This window comes from Grammomys surdaster, unplaced genomic scaffold (genome assembly GCF_004785775.1).
Source record: "Grammomys surdaster isolate TR1022 unplaced genomic scaffold, NIH_TR_1.0 315, whole genome shotgun sequence".
NCBI classification, from domain to species: Eukaryota; Metazoa; Chordata; class Mammalia; order Rodentia; family Muridae; genus Grammomys; species Grammomys surdaster.
In genome coordinates this window covers 1,199,936-1,215,786 of record NW_021604734.1, presented here as the reverse complement: position 1 = coordinate 1,215,786, position 15,851 = coordinate 1,199,936, and the positions used below count along the sequence as shown (strand labels likewise).

The 15,851-nt window shown below is 39.1% G+C and overlaps 1 non-coding gene across 1 annotated transcript; it reads right to left on the bottom strand.

The window, feature by feature from the left end:
- Positions 1–9,129: 9,129 nt before the first annotated feature.
- On the bottom strand, positions 9,130–9,261 carry LOC114629742. Its single transcript, XR_003712719.1, has one exon. It is a non-coding gene; the product is annotated as a small nucleolar RNA SNORA17 (small nucleolar RNA).
- Between the last annotated feature and the right edge of the window lie 6,590 nt (positions 9,262–15,851).

Genomic DNA, 15,851 nt, shown 5'->3' with positions numbered 1-15,851 from the left:
TATACATCGTTCTTTGCAAAAAAATGTCAACAGACATGAAACACGAGAGAAAAGCGAAGCATACTGCCTTCACTAAATGCATTTGCAGTTCAGAATTAGCATGAAATTCTACTGGATTTCTCTGCAAGTCAAGGTTAATGAAGCAACATGGATAATAAAGTGGATCAAGTTTGGTTTGTGGGAAATGTTAAGTAAGTGATATATGTAAATTATACTTAACTGGAAAGAGTGTTATTGAGGATGTTGAAAAAAATGGAGCAGATACATCAAGCATTTTTGGTGTGGCAATAGTGAATAACCCATGTGGCTTTTGTAATAGCAATAGCTATCACTTTTCCAATACTCCACATACTAGACACTGTGGTATCAGTCACAAACATTTACATACATATATTGAATGGTTTAGTGATGTAAGGACTCAGACTCCCGATACTACAGAGTCATCACCAAAACCACCAAAGTCCTCACAGTCAAATATTTTGGAACAAACTAACAAAAAAAACTTCCAATTTTTTCCTAATATTCAACTTATAGATCTGATGATATTCCTAAGTATTCTTGAGGTCATACCAGCCTGAGTGAACTTGGAATGATCAAGGTGAAATAGCCTAAAACGGCTACAGAGTTTTTGAACTGTTGTTCTTTATTGTTGTTTCAATTAATTACTTCTGTTTACCAAATCTTTCCTGTCGGTAGTATTTGGTGGCCATCTGGTAGAATTCAATGACTTTCTTCTCCATTCCAACTGGTGTGTAGTTATACAAAGTTTCTGCAACTGGTGGACTCATCTGTCTCAAAGCACAACACAGCCCTATGCTTAGGAGAGTAACTTGCTATGTGCCTTCAACTAGCCAGAGATCATCCCATTAGTACATATTACGTGATAAGGAGAAGTAAGGAAGGAGAAATGGCATCTGTATTTGTCTTGCTAAGTGGGACCACTAGTGTATAATTGTGCCAATAGAACAGATTCTCCCTTCCTGTGTGATTCTTCGAAAGGCATTATCTATCTACCTATCACCCAAATGCTTTGTGATATGATAAAGGTATTAAAATTCTTAAGTTGATACATTGTTTTTTTTTTCTTTTGAGTTATCTAGGATATTTAGTCCAAGACAGGGAGGAGCAGAGTTGGTGATTTTACTACTATTGTTTGATGAATGTGAGGCTTGGATAAACAAGTTTAAAAACTTGTCCAAAGTATTGAGACTGGAGCAGAATGAAGAGTTAGAAATTGAACTAAGGTGGCTGGCATCCAAAAGGATTTACTTTAAACACCAGGAGACAGGTGACTTTATTCTTTAATCAAACATCAAAGCACTCATTCCTATGCATGAAAACAAACGCAGCCATGAATACAGGTAAATAAAAAAACCCAAATGGTAGAAAGTACATGACTAATCCTTTGGAACTCTGCAATTGTGAATGAGGTTACTCAAGATGATTGAAATCCTCAAATGTCAAATAAATTAAGGAGATGGTGAGAAAGAAGTGGGTGTCTGCTGATATCAGGCACTCTGTGCCACCCATGGTTGCCAGACTGAACACAGCCAAGTCTCTCACCTCTCAGAGTGGCCATATGCCACACAGCACATGGTCTTCTAGCTTCAAGAGTTCATGTCTTTGCAAAGTCATCCTGATATGAGACTGGGAAAAGTGTCCTCTAAATGGCTGCATGTCCCCTAATATCTGACTGTCCTGCAGCTGAGATGACAGCTGGGGAGGCTGATGGCAAGGAGGTGCCCACAGGCTGACTTGTGCTCACTCCACCTCCGGATCAGCTGTGCCCTTCTCCCCATCTGGAAGGAGGCGCATGACAACCTATTGGAAGCCTGACCCAGAGCCAGCCTTGCTCTAACTTTCTTTATTATTCTATCTTAGGAAAGCACCTTGAAACTAAACAATGTCATCTACCTGTCATGTGTACCATTCCCAGAAAACTGGAAATGCTTGATAAAAGCCAGTGAGCAGTCTACATCAACCATGACTATTAATATATTGTTTCATACAAATTGATGTGGAAAGCAGTAAGAAATTAGCATCTTGGATCTTCAGGATTTGGGTAAATGATCACTACATTGGCTAGAACAAAGACTAATGCAGATTCATGGTAAGTAATCTGTGTTATGAATATGTACTCTGAGGCTTTTGTATGTATGATTAGTCTACAGAGCACAGATAATAAGTGAACAGGCAATTAATTCCAGCTTTAGCTTTACATATCTCATTTAAATGTTTCATAGTAATGTTTTCATATTCAAGAAAGCACAAAATTTAGAAAAAAAGGCCCCACTCCGCCTACCATTTAAACCAAAATTATTAAATCAATGTAGTATTAAAATTACACAGAATGAGTACAGAAAATTTTCCAGACAAAATAATTTTTCTAATTCATTTAATGTTGTTTCTGTGAGTTTTTTATTTTGAAGTCATTTGAGAGTCATTTAAGTATTGAAAGAATATTACAAAGAATTTAGACAAATTCTCTCAGTTACTGACAATTCATAATTTTTCCTCTCTTTCTCTTTCTTCCCATGTATGTAGTACTCATACACACATATGTGAATATTTTTGTATCTATTCATACAAATCACTTTTCTTATCTATCCAAGGATAAGTTCTAGCCATGAAGCCATAATTTTCCCTTATTCCTTACTTATAATAACTATAATTATCAAAATTGAGATGTTAACAGAAATTTCATTTAATGCTGTTATGAAACCAAAGTTCTTATTTCTATTATATCTGCTGTTCCATTTTCCTATAAAGTGGACAAATAATCAAATCTTTATATTTCCTTTTAGGGTATTTTTCTTGTTTTTGATTATTCTTTGAGAATTTTATTCAGTGCATTTTGATTAAATTCATCGTTCCCTCAACAGCTTCTGGATTCATTCCAATCTTCCCTGTCCACCCAACTTTGGGTCAGTTTTACAAATCCACCCAGTGCAGTTTGTGATAGTCATACGCTCTTAGATGAGTGACCTTCACCTCCAGGAGCTGTACTCTTAAATATAACTGGCTCTCGCTCTCCTGGCAACAAACTGCTAACACCTCTTTTGTGAGGTGTGGACTTCCAGCCTACCTACACACTCCATGCTAGAATTTTGTCTGCCCTGAGCCTACACAGTTTTACTGTGTTCCATCTCCACTGCTATGAATTCATCCATACAGATGCTGTATGCAAAAACCAGTTACCTACTCATGGGTAGTGCCAATGGCTCTTAAAAATCTTTCTTTCATTTGTATACAAAGATTTCTGAGTCTTGGAAGGAAGGGGTGTGAGATAGATGTCTGGCTTAGGGCTGGGTTTTCCATAGTCTCTTATTCTCTGCAGTTTGACCAGTGATGTCTCTGTTCATTACCATCTACTGAAAACAAGGAGGAGGATTCACAAGTGAACTAGTCTTTGGGTATAATGTCAAGTCATCAGGACTCAGTCCATTAAGCAAAGTAATCATAATTGGGTCTCTCCTAGGGCCTATGACCCATTGAGCCGCACTTTCTTGGAGCTCATAATGGTTTCAGGTATGGGTTCCAGCTTGTGATGCAAACATTAAATCTAGTCAAAACTATTTGGTTACTTCTATAAGACTAGTTCACCAGAAAGCATATCTTCTCAGACTAGTCCTTGATGTAGCTCTCAAGATTCACAGCTGGGTGAGATTGGTGGTTTCTTCACCCGCCCCCTGGTTTTGTGCATAGACCCTTCTAACATTATGAAAGGCAGAGGTGAAGCTTTCAAGTGAATACCAGCTTGAAGTCTCCATGTTTTATGACACATACCAGCGTTTTCAGCAATAGTTTCTTACCATGAAGTTCTGGGGGATAATAAAGTACACTGGCAACAGCCTGTAATATTTGGGTCTCTGTGGGACCTCACCTGCCAATAACACCAAAAGAGACAACCTAGTCCTGGCACTGTAGTATTTATTTGTCACTCTATCCTGTGTAATAGGGGCATTGTTGTCTCATTATAGAGTGATCCGTTTTAACTGTTTTATGTGTGTGCATGTATACATTTTAAGAAACTTCTAAAGCAGTGGGTTTTTACGACCTTTTTGAAATGTCTGTAGTGTTAATTATTCCTTCTTATGTTCCCTCATCTACCCTATTCTCCTATCCCCCTTCCCCTTAAATATTTTCTGTACCATTATGTTAAAGTATCTTTTATTTACCCGATGTAATTGTGAGTTCTGAGGCTTACTACCTCAATCTGCTAACCTAGTCCTAGTCCTCCAAGTTTCTAGCCTCCATACAATCTTATTTAGGCCCAGAGTGTTTTCATCCTCTGAGACTTACTGCTTGATAAGCTTACCCTTTCTAGCCGTTTTTGAACTCTGGCTGTCTGGTCAACTCAGCTGTTCTAGTTCAAACTCTTCTTCAAGCTGACTGATTCAACCTAGCTTCTCTCTTGGCCTCTAACTGAATTGCTCTGCTTGGCCTAATACTATCTTTGGCAATATGTTCTAATCTTCTAACTCCTTTTCATTCTCTAGTTCATTCTGTCTTCACCTGTGTCTTGCTTGTCTGTCTCTAAAACCTGTCTCTCTATAACCGTCCCAGTAAAACCGCCTCCTCCTCTCTCTAGCTTCACTGCTCCCTCTTATGTTGCCTCTTTTTTCTCTTTCTTCTTGTGAGAGTTGGGCAAACCCTATGCTGTCAAATCTTTCTCTGACTTATCACTTTGTCTGCCACTCAATTGGACATCACTTTCAAACATGGGTGCTTCCTTCTAAACTTTACCTTCAACTTTACCTAATTATTATTGTTTGGGATTAAAGATGTGTACTAAGGGTATGTCTGTATTCTAGACAGATAGATTAATGATGTGAGCCAAAGACTAAGACACACCACAACTAGAAACAGGATTTTTTTTCAGTAAATAGCACAATCTCAGACTTCACAGTGTGATAAAATATCCTGTAACACTATTAGGTCTTAATTGTATAATTATAATTATCTAAAATTAATAAATGAATTGATATGAAACAACATCTAGCCCGTTGTCATTGTAGGACCATGTACATAGCTCAAAGATTAATCAATATAATTTTTAATTAATAAAATTTATAATATATTTTGATTCTTGTTTATTAATGTGTTTTCTTGAAATAAGTGAATTAATGAAATCAGTGATTGAAATGTGATCGTGATCATTACTTTTAAACATTCTAAATTATTTTCTGTCTCTATAGACAAATGTGAACATGTGGAGTAAGTTAAAAATGACTAGGAAGAAGTTACTTTGTCAGAAATCCACTGGGTCATGCCTCACAAAAGCATGCTGGCTTTGATCCCCCCTCCCAGAGTGTATGATTACCTACAGAAAGTGATCTACTGCCAAAGAATGATAGAAAATAGACAGATGGCAGAAGGTGACAGTTGGTACAGAAGGCACTCTTTGATTTCTGTGACAATGGAATGTGATATAAGATTTTTTAAAATGAATTCCTTATAGTGTAAAGATGTAATTTTTATCATTACCATTATTAATTTTACCACATAAATTATTAAATTACCTTCAGATAAAATTTTCTTCTGAATTATTCAACAGCCTTATCCTATAATGTAAAAAATTGCTTTATTTCCAGAACACCACTGAAGACAGAATTTAAAATATAACAAAAGTCTTAGACACTAAGGTAATCATTATATTATGAATCAAGATAACAAAAAATAAAACTTAATATCTAACAATATGAAAGTATATAAAAAGCAAAGGGAACCATGTATACCATAGTACTGGGGTTCCAGCTCTTTTGGGATGAAGTGTGCATGAAGCTCTAGGTTCAGTCCTTGCACAACACCAGGCACGGTGGCACACTCCTGTATGCCCAGCCATCTTTGGCTTCATATCAAGTTTGAAACCAACATGGACTACATGAGACCTTGTCTCAAAAAAAAATTCACTAACAGTTGAGGATAAGAGACATAGAAGGCTTCTCTCCTCCACTTCCACCCTCTAAAAAAAGAAACAGTCTAAACAAGAAGCCATTGAATACAACCCATAAAAACTGGAAGTGATGCTGAAGTGTAGCTTTTCATAGTTGATAGCTTCTGTGTTGTTTTCTGTCTTCTGTCTTCTTCTGTCTTCCGGTGGGAGTAGGGGTAGAGAAGGTCTCAGTATTTTTAAGGGGCTGCCCATTGGGAGTTTGACCATGCTCCTGTTAGGATCCAATAACTGCTGAAGGAAAACCCCAGACTCAAAAAGTATGCAAAAGCAAAGAGTGCTTATTCAGCAGAATTTCTTGCATACAAGGGTCCCATTCAGTGAAATGGAGACAGTAAGTGGGCTCTCAGGCCTAGTTTTTATACTGGGCTAGGGGAATGTCCGGTAGAGGTATGTGCCCTTCACCTTGATTGGTTAGCTCTATCTCTAGGGGTATGAGTGTTTCAGTGATTGGTCAAATCTTTGAGAGGTCTCCAGGTTGGTTTTTGACTCAGACTACCAAAGTGTCCTCTAATTGGCTACCCTCTGGCTGTGATTGGCTGACTATGGGGACATTCCTGGATGGCAGTTCTTATTTCTGTGAAACAGAAACTTAGGCCTAGTTTCCTGAACTGCCAATTTGCAGCCTATAGTCAGCCTAACTCAATCTCCTCGCTCCAGTGAGTATATGGTCAATATAAATTGAACTTGATATATTTTTCTTCTTCTTTTGTTTTGGGGAAGGTCACAAGGGTGAGGGGTTGGACTTGGTAAAACTGGGAAGTGAATATGTTCAAAATTCATTGTATGGAATTTCCAAATAATCAATAAAATACTATGTTAAAAAAAAGAAAAGGTAAAGAAAACTATCACATACACATGAAATAAAATAATATATAGTTACAAATAAATCTAGTCATTAAAGTATAATAGCAATGTAAAATATATTCTGAAGAACATAGTATAGTAAAGAGTTGGAAATTTAAAATACATGATCTCACAGAGATGAAAGCAAAAACATAGGAAACATCAGTGACTCTGCTGGAAGTTTGCTGAGACACACAAATTTTCTGTTGGCAGTAAGCAGCCTTGAGAACTCTGACCACGCTCCTCTCCCACTCTGCGAACTCTGATGAGGATTGATTAGACCAAGGAAGCCAAATAGACCATCCAGTTTTGATCTTGTTTAAAGCTATGCCACTCTTCATTCTGTGAAATAAGATCAGAAACAGCAAATCAGAAACTAGCAAGCAGAGTTCAAGACCCTACTAGTGATTGCCTCAAAGGATAGTGGGAATTTCTTAAGTGATCAATAACTGCCTGGTGGTGAACTAACTGAGTTTAATATAGACAAAGACTCTTTTTGTTTGTTTTCTATATATTTTTAACTTTTTGTTGGTTCTATGCGAATTTTACATCATGCACCCCAATTCTACTCCTCTCCCCATTCCCTTGTAACTACCCTCCATCCTTGCAACTTCCCCCCTCAAACAAAGAAATAAATCTCATCATGGCAAATATAGTGTGTCACAGTGTGTCTTGCAGTATACCCTTGTGTCTACATGCCTTTGTTTGCAAATGTTCATTGCAATGACATGTTGGTCTGGTACAAGGCTTATACTACTCTATCAATACTGAAACCTCACTGAGACTCTTCTAGGATATCCTATTGTTGCCCTGGAGTTTTGGATCTATAGGGCCAGCCCCTTCATGCACTCCAGCTGTTCATTTATGGGGTAGATGATAGGGTGGGTCAATTTAAAGCCCTGGATGTGAGCCTGAGAGGTATCTGAGCTGGTCAGCCATCTGGCTCTCTCACTCTCATGCCTTTGAACCAGCTTACCGACAATCTCCTCACCCCCTGTAACCTGGGACAGCTCTACCCTGTTAAGTGAGGTGCAGGGTCCACTCTCACTGTGCTGTAGCTGGTGAGGGGCATGGCCGTTTCTCCCACGCTGATGACCTCAGGGCCAGCTCTCCTGCCTGCTGTAGTTGGCAAAGAACGAGAGGGGGTAGGCATATCTTCCTTGACCCTGTCAACAAATGGCAGACAGGTGGTGGGGCCAGTTCTCTCATGCTCATGCCCTTAGAGGCCTGCTCACCCATGATCCCACCACCAGGGTCAGCTCTATCATGTAGCCTAGGTGAGGTGCAGAGGTTCAGGGTCTGCTCTCCCAAGTGTTGCAACTGGTGAGGGGCAAGAACAGCTCTCCTGCTTTCATGACCCCAAGGCCAGGTCTTGCACCTGCCTCAGGTGGTGAGGGTCCAGAAGGGAGGAAAATATGTCTCCCTCGACCATACCACCACACTGGAGACAAGTGGTAGGGACAGCTCCCACACACTTATAACCTCAGGAGGCTCACTTGCAACTCCACAAGCAATATGCAAGACCCATTCACTATCCAGAGGACTGCAACTGGCTAGAGGCAGTCAGCTCTCCTGTTCTCATGCCCCCAGGGCCAAATCTCCCAGGATACCCCAGGAATCGGTGGAGCCAGTTATGCATAGCCTTCAGAAATCATCACATTCCCAAGTGGGAGCCCAGATTAAGAATGCCTGCCTGGACTTTGTTGATTACAGACCCCTGCTGCTACAGGGCCATGGACCCAGATGTGGCTTCCTGGCAGTATCACAGGCCAAGACCCTACCATGGTCCCAAGTGGCATCATCACCAGCTACTTACACCAGGCTGTTTCTCACTACCCTTAGGTCTCCAGTTCTGCCTCTCTTCATTGTGCCCTCATACTTCTGTTTCTCTTCCATTTCTCCACCACTCACTTGCTCCTTTTAGGGGTGCCTGAGGTTCTCTGAGTTTCAAAGGCCATCTCAAGAGTGGTCTCAGGAGTGCTATGCCCCACTCATGCATTATGGTACTGGGCCAGAGTCATCTCGGACAGCTGTCATCTTGAACACGATCTGCCCCCACTCCCACCCGCAGGTCTGCACATCACTGGACTATTGGTCATCTCAGGGTAGCTTCTGGTCTGAGCCCTATGTCTGGTGGTTGTCTTGGGCTGGCTCCTTGCCTGCTCCCAGCGGCCCTTGAGAGGGTTATCTGTCATGGGCTCACTCTGACCCAGGGTCCATAGTCCCAAGTGGAGTTCTTCTAGTCTCCAGTACACTTCCTGTCCTGGGAGCCGGTCTAGGCCTACCTGGTGCCCAACTAGTGGTCATCTCAGGCTCTCTTTTTTTCAGGGAATGTTAGGCTACTAATCGTTCAGATGTTCATAGGTCAGAACACTGGGTGTAGACATAGCCTCTCTCCTCTCTGCCACCTACTGACACACATGTGACATAAGAGCCACACTTGCAATGCCTCTGGGGGCAGTAAGACAAAGAGTCTTGATAAGCAACTTGGTTAATATCTCTGATTGCTTTTTCTTGTTTTTCTTACTTTCAAATATTCTATTTTTAGTATTAATTTATCAAAGATTTGGAGAAAATGAGCCCTTCAATAAGTAGCTTGTATAACCCATCAAATTATTTAAATTGAACCAACAGACATCAGGAAATGTTTGAGTTGCTATGTACTTGATATTCCTCATTTCTTCAGTTAATCAGCTAAGACTTCCGTCTAATTCTACTGTCTTCCCAATTTTTCTGCTCCTTTGCATTCTTCCCTCCTTATATTCTCACCCCGCTACCTTGATATCTTCTCAGTGTTACATAAGTAACAAAGTCTGAATAGCCCTACCCCGTGACTCTATGCACTATGATTCAATAATAAAATATGCTCCCAATTGACACTGACAACATCCAGAGTGAGACCCATCATTTTCCTAAGGAAATCAAGAAGCTGAAGAAACTACAGTCACCCTCTGGGATTCAATTAGGAAGTGACAAGATTGACCCAGATTAGTCACAGTTGTAAGACACCAACTTAAATGGAAGCAGAGCTACAAAGGAAAGCCTCTAAGGCTTTGGACTTCATTTCTTATGCATCATTGCTGAGAAGTAACCTAAATATAAAAAAAAGGCAGGGAACTGAGAACACATAGAAGTTCAGAGAACTGTTTGTAACAGTGTCCAATTCGTTGTCTGAAATGTCCCATATGCTGTTCTTATTCTAAGTATCAAAATGCAAACTGAGTATGCAAGTCTTGGCAGGGTTCCACATGTGTTTTCAAAAAGCTCTTTATCATAGATAGCAGATTATTTGCAACAATTATGGATATTAAGCTATAATACAAAGATGCATTTTATGAAATCCCCTGTATCAAAGTTCATATTCAAAGAAAATATACAATGTTCTCACTGCCCTTCTTATATAATTCCTGACGATTTCAAATGCAAACCAATAACATTTTGTTTTTCCTTGGTTTATATAATTGGCATTCAAGGATAAGTTCTAAGGCGTCAGCTCTGCACACAATCCTCCAAAAACCAGGACTCCCAGGAGCTCTAACATGCCCAGGAGGTGAGTAGACCATGACACCACCAGCCCCCAAAACAGGGAGTAATTTGAGACCCACAAGGACCCAGGAACTCCCTCAAGGCCAATGGCACAGGACCCTTCCAGTCTGCATCTGTGCTTGGAGCAGTACTAGGGTGCCAGCTCTGCACCAAGTCCCACAAAACCCAGAGGAGGCTGGACTCCAAGGAGCCCTAACATGTCAAGGAATATAGGATAGTAGGATCACAGAATCTCAGGAGCTTGGGCTCACCAGGATTTCAGGATCTCAGAAGCAGCCTTACTCCCAGGAGCAATCACAACCAGGATCTCAGGATCACAGGATCACAGAGACATCTGGACTCTGAGGAGTTATGACACAACCAAGGTAACAGGACAAACAGGCTCCAGTCAGAGACAGTGAGTGAAGGTAGCACTAGAAATAACCAGACAGTGAAAGACAAGAACATAAGCAAGAACATAAGCACTAGAAACCAAGGTTACTTGGCATCATCAGAACCTACTTCTCCCACCATAGCAAGTCCTGAATACTCCAGAACACCAGAAAAACAAGATTCAGATTTAAAATCACTTCTCATAATGATGATAGAAGACTTTTAGAAGGACATAAAAACTCCCTCAAAGAAATACAGGGGAACACATGAAAACAGGTAGAAGCCCTAAAGGAGGAAACACAAAAATTCCTTAAAGAATTATAAGGAAACACAACCAAACAAGTGAAGGAATTGAACAAAACAATTCAGGACATAAAAAAAAATGGAAGTAGAAACAATAAAGAAATCTCAAAGGGAGACTACCATTGAGATAGAAAACCTAGGAAAGAGATCAGGAGTCATGGATGCAAGCATCAGCAACAGAATACAAGAGACAGAAGAGAGAATCTCAGGTGCAGAAGATACCATAGACAGCATTAACAGAACTGTTAAAGAAAATACAAAATGCAAAAACTCCTAACCCAAAGCATCCAAAAAATCCAGGACACAATGTAAAGAACAACCCTTAGGATAATAGATATAGAAGAAAGTGAAGAAAGCCAGTAAATATCTCCAACAAAATTATAGAAGAAAAGTTCCCTAACCTAAAGAAAGAGATGATTATGAACATATGAGAAGCCTGCAGAACTCCAAATCGACTAGATCAGGAAAGAAATTCCCCCCATCACATAATAATCAAAACACCAAATGCACAAAACAAAGAAAGAATATTAAAAACAGTAAGGGTAAAATGTCAAGTAACATATAAAGGCAGACGTATCAGAATTACACCAGACTTCTCAGCAGAGACTATAAAAGCCAGAAGATCCTGGACAGATGTCATACAGACACTAAAGGAACACAAATGCCAGCCTAGGATACTATATCAATTACCATAGATGGAGAAACCAAGATATTCCACAACAAAACCAAATTTACACAATATCTTTCCATAACCCAGCACTACAAAGGATAATAGCAGGAAAGCTCCAATACCAGGAGGTCAATTATACCCTAGAAAGAGCAAGAAAATATTTAAGTGGCCCCAAAACTTCCACCAGAGAACTCCTAAACCTGATAAACAACTTTAGCAAAGTGGCTGAATATAAAATTAACTCAAACAAATCATTAGCCTTCCTCTACTTAAAGGATAAGCAGGCTGAGAAAGATATTAGAGAAACAACACCCTTCACAATTGTCACAAATAATATAAAATACCTCAGTGTGACTCTAACCAAGTAAGTGACAGATCTGTACGAAAAGAACTTCAAGTACCTGAAGAAAGAAATCAAAGAAGATCTCAAAAGATGGAAAGATCTCCCATGCTCATGGATTGGCATGGATAATATAGTAAAAATGGCCATCTTGCTAAGGGCAACCTACATATTTAATGAAATCATCATCAAAATTCCAACTCAATTCTTCACAGAGATAGAAAGAGCAATTCTCAAATTAATTTGGAATAACAAAAACTCAGGACAGTGAAAACTATTCTCAACAGCAAAAGAACTGGAGAAATTACCATCCCTGACCTCAAGCTGTACTACAGAGCAATAGTGATAAAAAAAAAAAAAAAAAAAACGGCATGGTGTTGGTACAGAGATAGGCAAGAAGATCAATGGAATAGATTCAAAGACCTAGAAATTAACCCACATACCTATAGTCACTTGATCTTTGACAAAGGAGCTAAAACCATTCAGTGGGAAAAAGACAGCATTTTCAACAGGTGGTGCTGGTTTAACTGGAGGTCAGCATGTAGAAGAATGTAAATTGATCTGTTCTTATCTCCTTGTACAAAATTCAAGTCCAAGTGGATCAAGGACTCCCATATAAAACCAGACACAGTTAAACAAATAGAAGAGAAAGTGGGAGAGAGTCTCAAACACATGGGCAAAGGGGAAAAGTTCCTGAACAGGACACCAATGACTTATGCTCTAAGATCAAGAATTGACAAATGGGACCTCATAAAATAGCAAAGCTTCTGTAAGGCAAGGGACATTGCCAATAGGACAAAATGGCAACCACCATATTGGGAAAAGATCTTTACCAATCCCACATACGATAGAGGGCTAATATTCTTAGGATCTGGATTTCAAACAGGTGTCAGCATATATGTTAAGGCTATTTTAATTGTCAAATTAAAATTACTTTTGTTTCTTCTACAGTATTTAATGTAAGTTGCATTGATTGTACACTTTCTAATTGTGTTAGTGTGTTGAAATCTGGTATGTCAGTTACAGATGTCTATCAATCAGTTTTTGGTTTATTGTCTTGAGTATTCTAACCTTGGTATTCTAAAAACAGCTTGCAAGTACTAAAAGAAATTAGTCAGGCTTTAAGAAGAGGCAAGAGGGTAATGATCTTGATTATTGCTGGTATAACAGCTTTAATAACATTAATTGTTAGCATCACTGCTTCTGCAACTGCTTTGACTCAAGAAGTTAAGACAGCTACTTTTATTAATCATTTAGCAAAAAAAAATGTTACTAATGTGTTTAATATACAAGAGGATTTAGATAGGCATTTAGAAGAACGGATTGATGCTCTTTATCCTATTCAAATTATCAAAAGGAGGTTCAGAATTTAAGGGTAAGGAGCCATCTCAAGGTCATGCCAAATACCACTGGATTCATGTTAGTTCTAAAATTTACAGTGCTAGTCACTATAATTATGAAAAAGTTTAAAGACACTTGCAGTTTATTTGGCATAATTCTAACACCTCTTGGATGTTTTACCTTTGAATAGTGAGCTTATGAATTTCACGAATGCTGCTCTGCTGAGTGTTGATGTGGTAGATACTGCTGATGAAATTATCCATAGCCTGAGGTCAGTATTTCTATTTTGGTCAAGCTTCAAAAATGGTATATATAGCTTGATCATTCTAGCCCTTTTGGTCCTAGGAATAATTTTATTCCTGCCCATCATGTTAAAGCTTGTCTTTAACAACATCAACATGTTGGCAGCCAAAGTATATGGCTTAAACCTGAAAATAGAACCCCCCCACAGAGTTATTAAATGAATAAGCTAAGGGCGGGTAAGATTCTGCATGGAGCCTTATCAACCTAAGATAGAAGTGCATTGCTTTTGATAATGCATATTCCATGATGTATAAGGAAGGCGTTCTTATCAGAATGACCTAAGACAGGCTCAATCTTGTTAATGAAATTAAAAAGGAGAAGAGGCAGAGAGCCTTTGAGGCTGCTTGGTGAGAATCTAACATGGGCCAAGGACAAGGAAATGGGCTGCTTGGCAGAAATACGACATTGGACAAGGACAAGGAAGTAGGCTTCAGCCAGGAATCTGACATTAGGCTAGAACAAAGAAATAATTTCAGGCAGGAATCTAAATCTTGGGCCAGAACAAAGAAGTAATTTCAGGCAGGAATCTAAGTTTTAGACTAGAACAAGAAAGTAGGTTTCAGACATGAAAAGGACTTTGGGCTAGGACAGGGAAGTTGGTTCAGACATTTTGGTCATCCTGATAAGTCCTTAGAAACAGTGATCATGGGAGTGTTCACAGAATTTTGTTTATTGCCTTGCTTGTTCTTTGACTATTTGTGTTTATTGTCTTGCTTGTTCCTTGACTATTTGCATCTATCTCGACTATTTGTATTGGTAGTCCCTCAAACTATAACTGATCCTAATACTCGCATGTAATTCTAATTGTGTAAAAGCAAAAAAGAGGAGGGGGATAGGAGATGGGATAAGGAGGTCTAGGGACAGGAAATGTGGAAAGGGGATGACATCTGAAATGTAAATAAATAAAATATCCAGTAAAATTAATAATTTACATTCAAGCAGGGCTATTTGGAGATTAGAATAATGGTCCTAGTAAATTCAAAGTCCTACAAATAGGGATTTACATACAACAAAGATGTATCTGTCAGTGCTCCAGATGCTGGAATCCCAAGATTGGGATGTAGAAGTGAGTGGTTTATGATAAGGGACATCTACTAAATCTCACATGTGCTCCCATTTCCATATGGAGGTCAGAGACCAAGAGAAGCTGTGGCATGTCTTCTGTGTGTACACTAATGCCATCCATGGGAACAACACACTCCATGAGTAGTTACCTCCCAAGATGCACCTTTTAATATCATCAGATTGTGGTTATATTTCAACATATGAATTGTGGGGAGGGCAGCATGAACATTCCATCCATCTCAGGATCCACACAATTAAAAATAAAAAGAAAGAAAGAAAAATAAGCACATTCCAGTAGGCTGAGATATAATCAACACTAAGTCATCTCCATGGCCTTGAATGACCTGGCTGCATCTGGCTTCAGCCTAGCTTCTTTCCACAGTATTCAGCAGTGAGTCAATCATGTATCATTTCTCCAGAGTATGTCTCTTCTTTCTAGAGCAAAGACTTCTTCTCTATCCTACTTTACCTTTAAAAATTCCTACCAGGTTGTTTCCAGTTTCTGGAATAAAGCAGCTATGAACATAGTTGAGCAAGTGCCCTTGTGGAAGGATGGAACATCCTTCAGATATATGTCCAGGAGTGGTATAGCTGGATCTTGAGGTAGATCAATTCCAAATTTTCTGAGAAACTACTATATTGACTTCCAAAGTGACTGTACAAATTTGTACTCCCACCAGCAGTAGAAGAGTGTTCCCCTTGCTCCACATCCTTGCCAGTGCATGCTGTCCCTTGAGATTTTAATCTCAGCCATAGTGTAAGATGGAATCTCAAAGTCAGTTTGATTTGCATTTCTCTGATGGCAAAAAAATGTTGAACTTTTCTCTAAATATTTCTCAGCCACTTGAGATTCCTCCATTGAGAATTTTCTGTTTAGATTTGTACCCCATTTTTTAATTAGATCATTTAGTTTGAAGAATAGATAACAAAAATGTGGAACATTTACACGATGGAGTATTGCTCAGCTGTTAAAAACAATGACATCATGACATTTGAAAGCAAATGAATGAAACTAGAAAAAAATCATCCTGAATGAAGTCAGACAGTCTCAGAAACACAAACATGGTGTGTACTCACTTATACGTGGATATTAGCTGTAAAATAAAAGACAA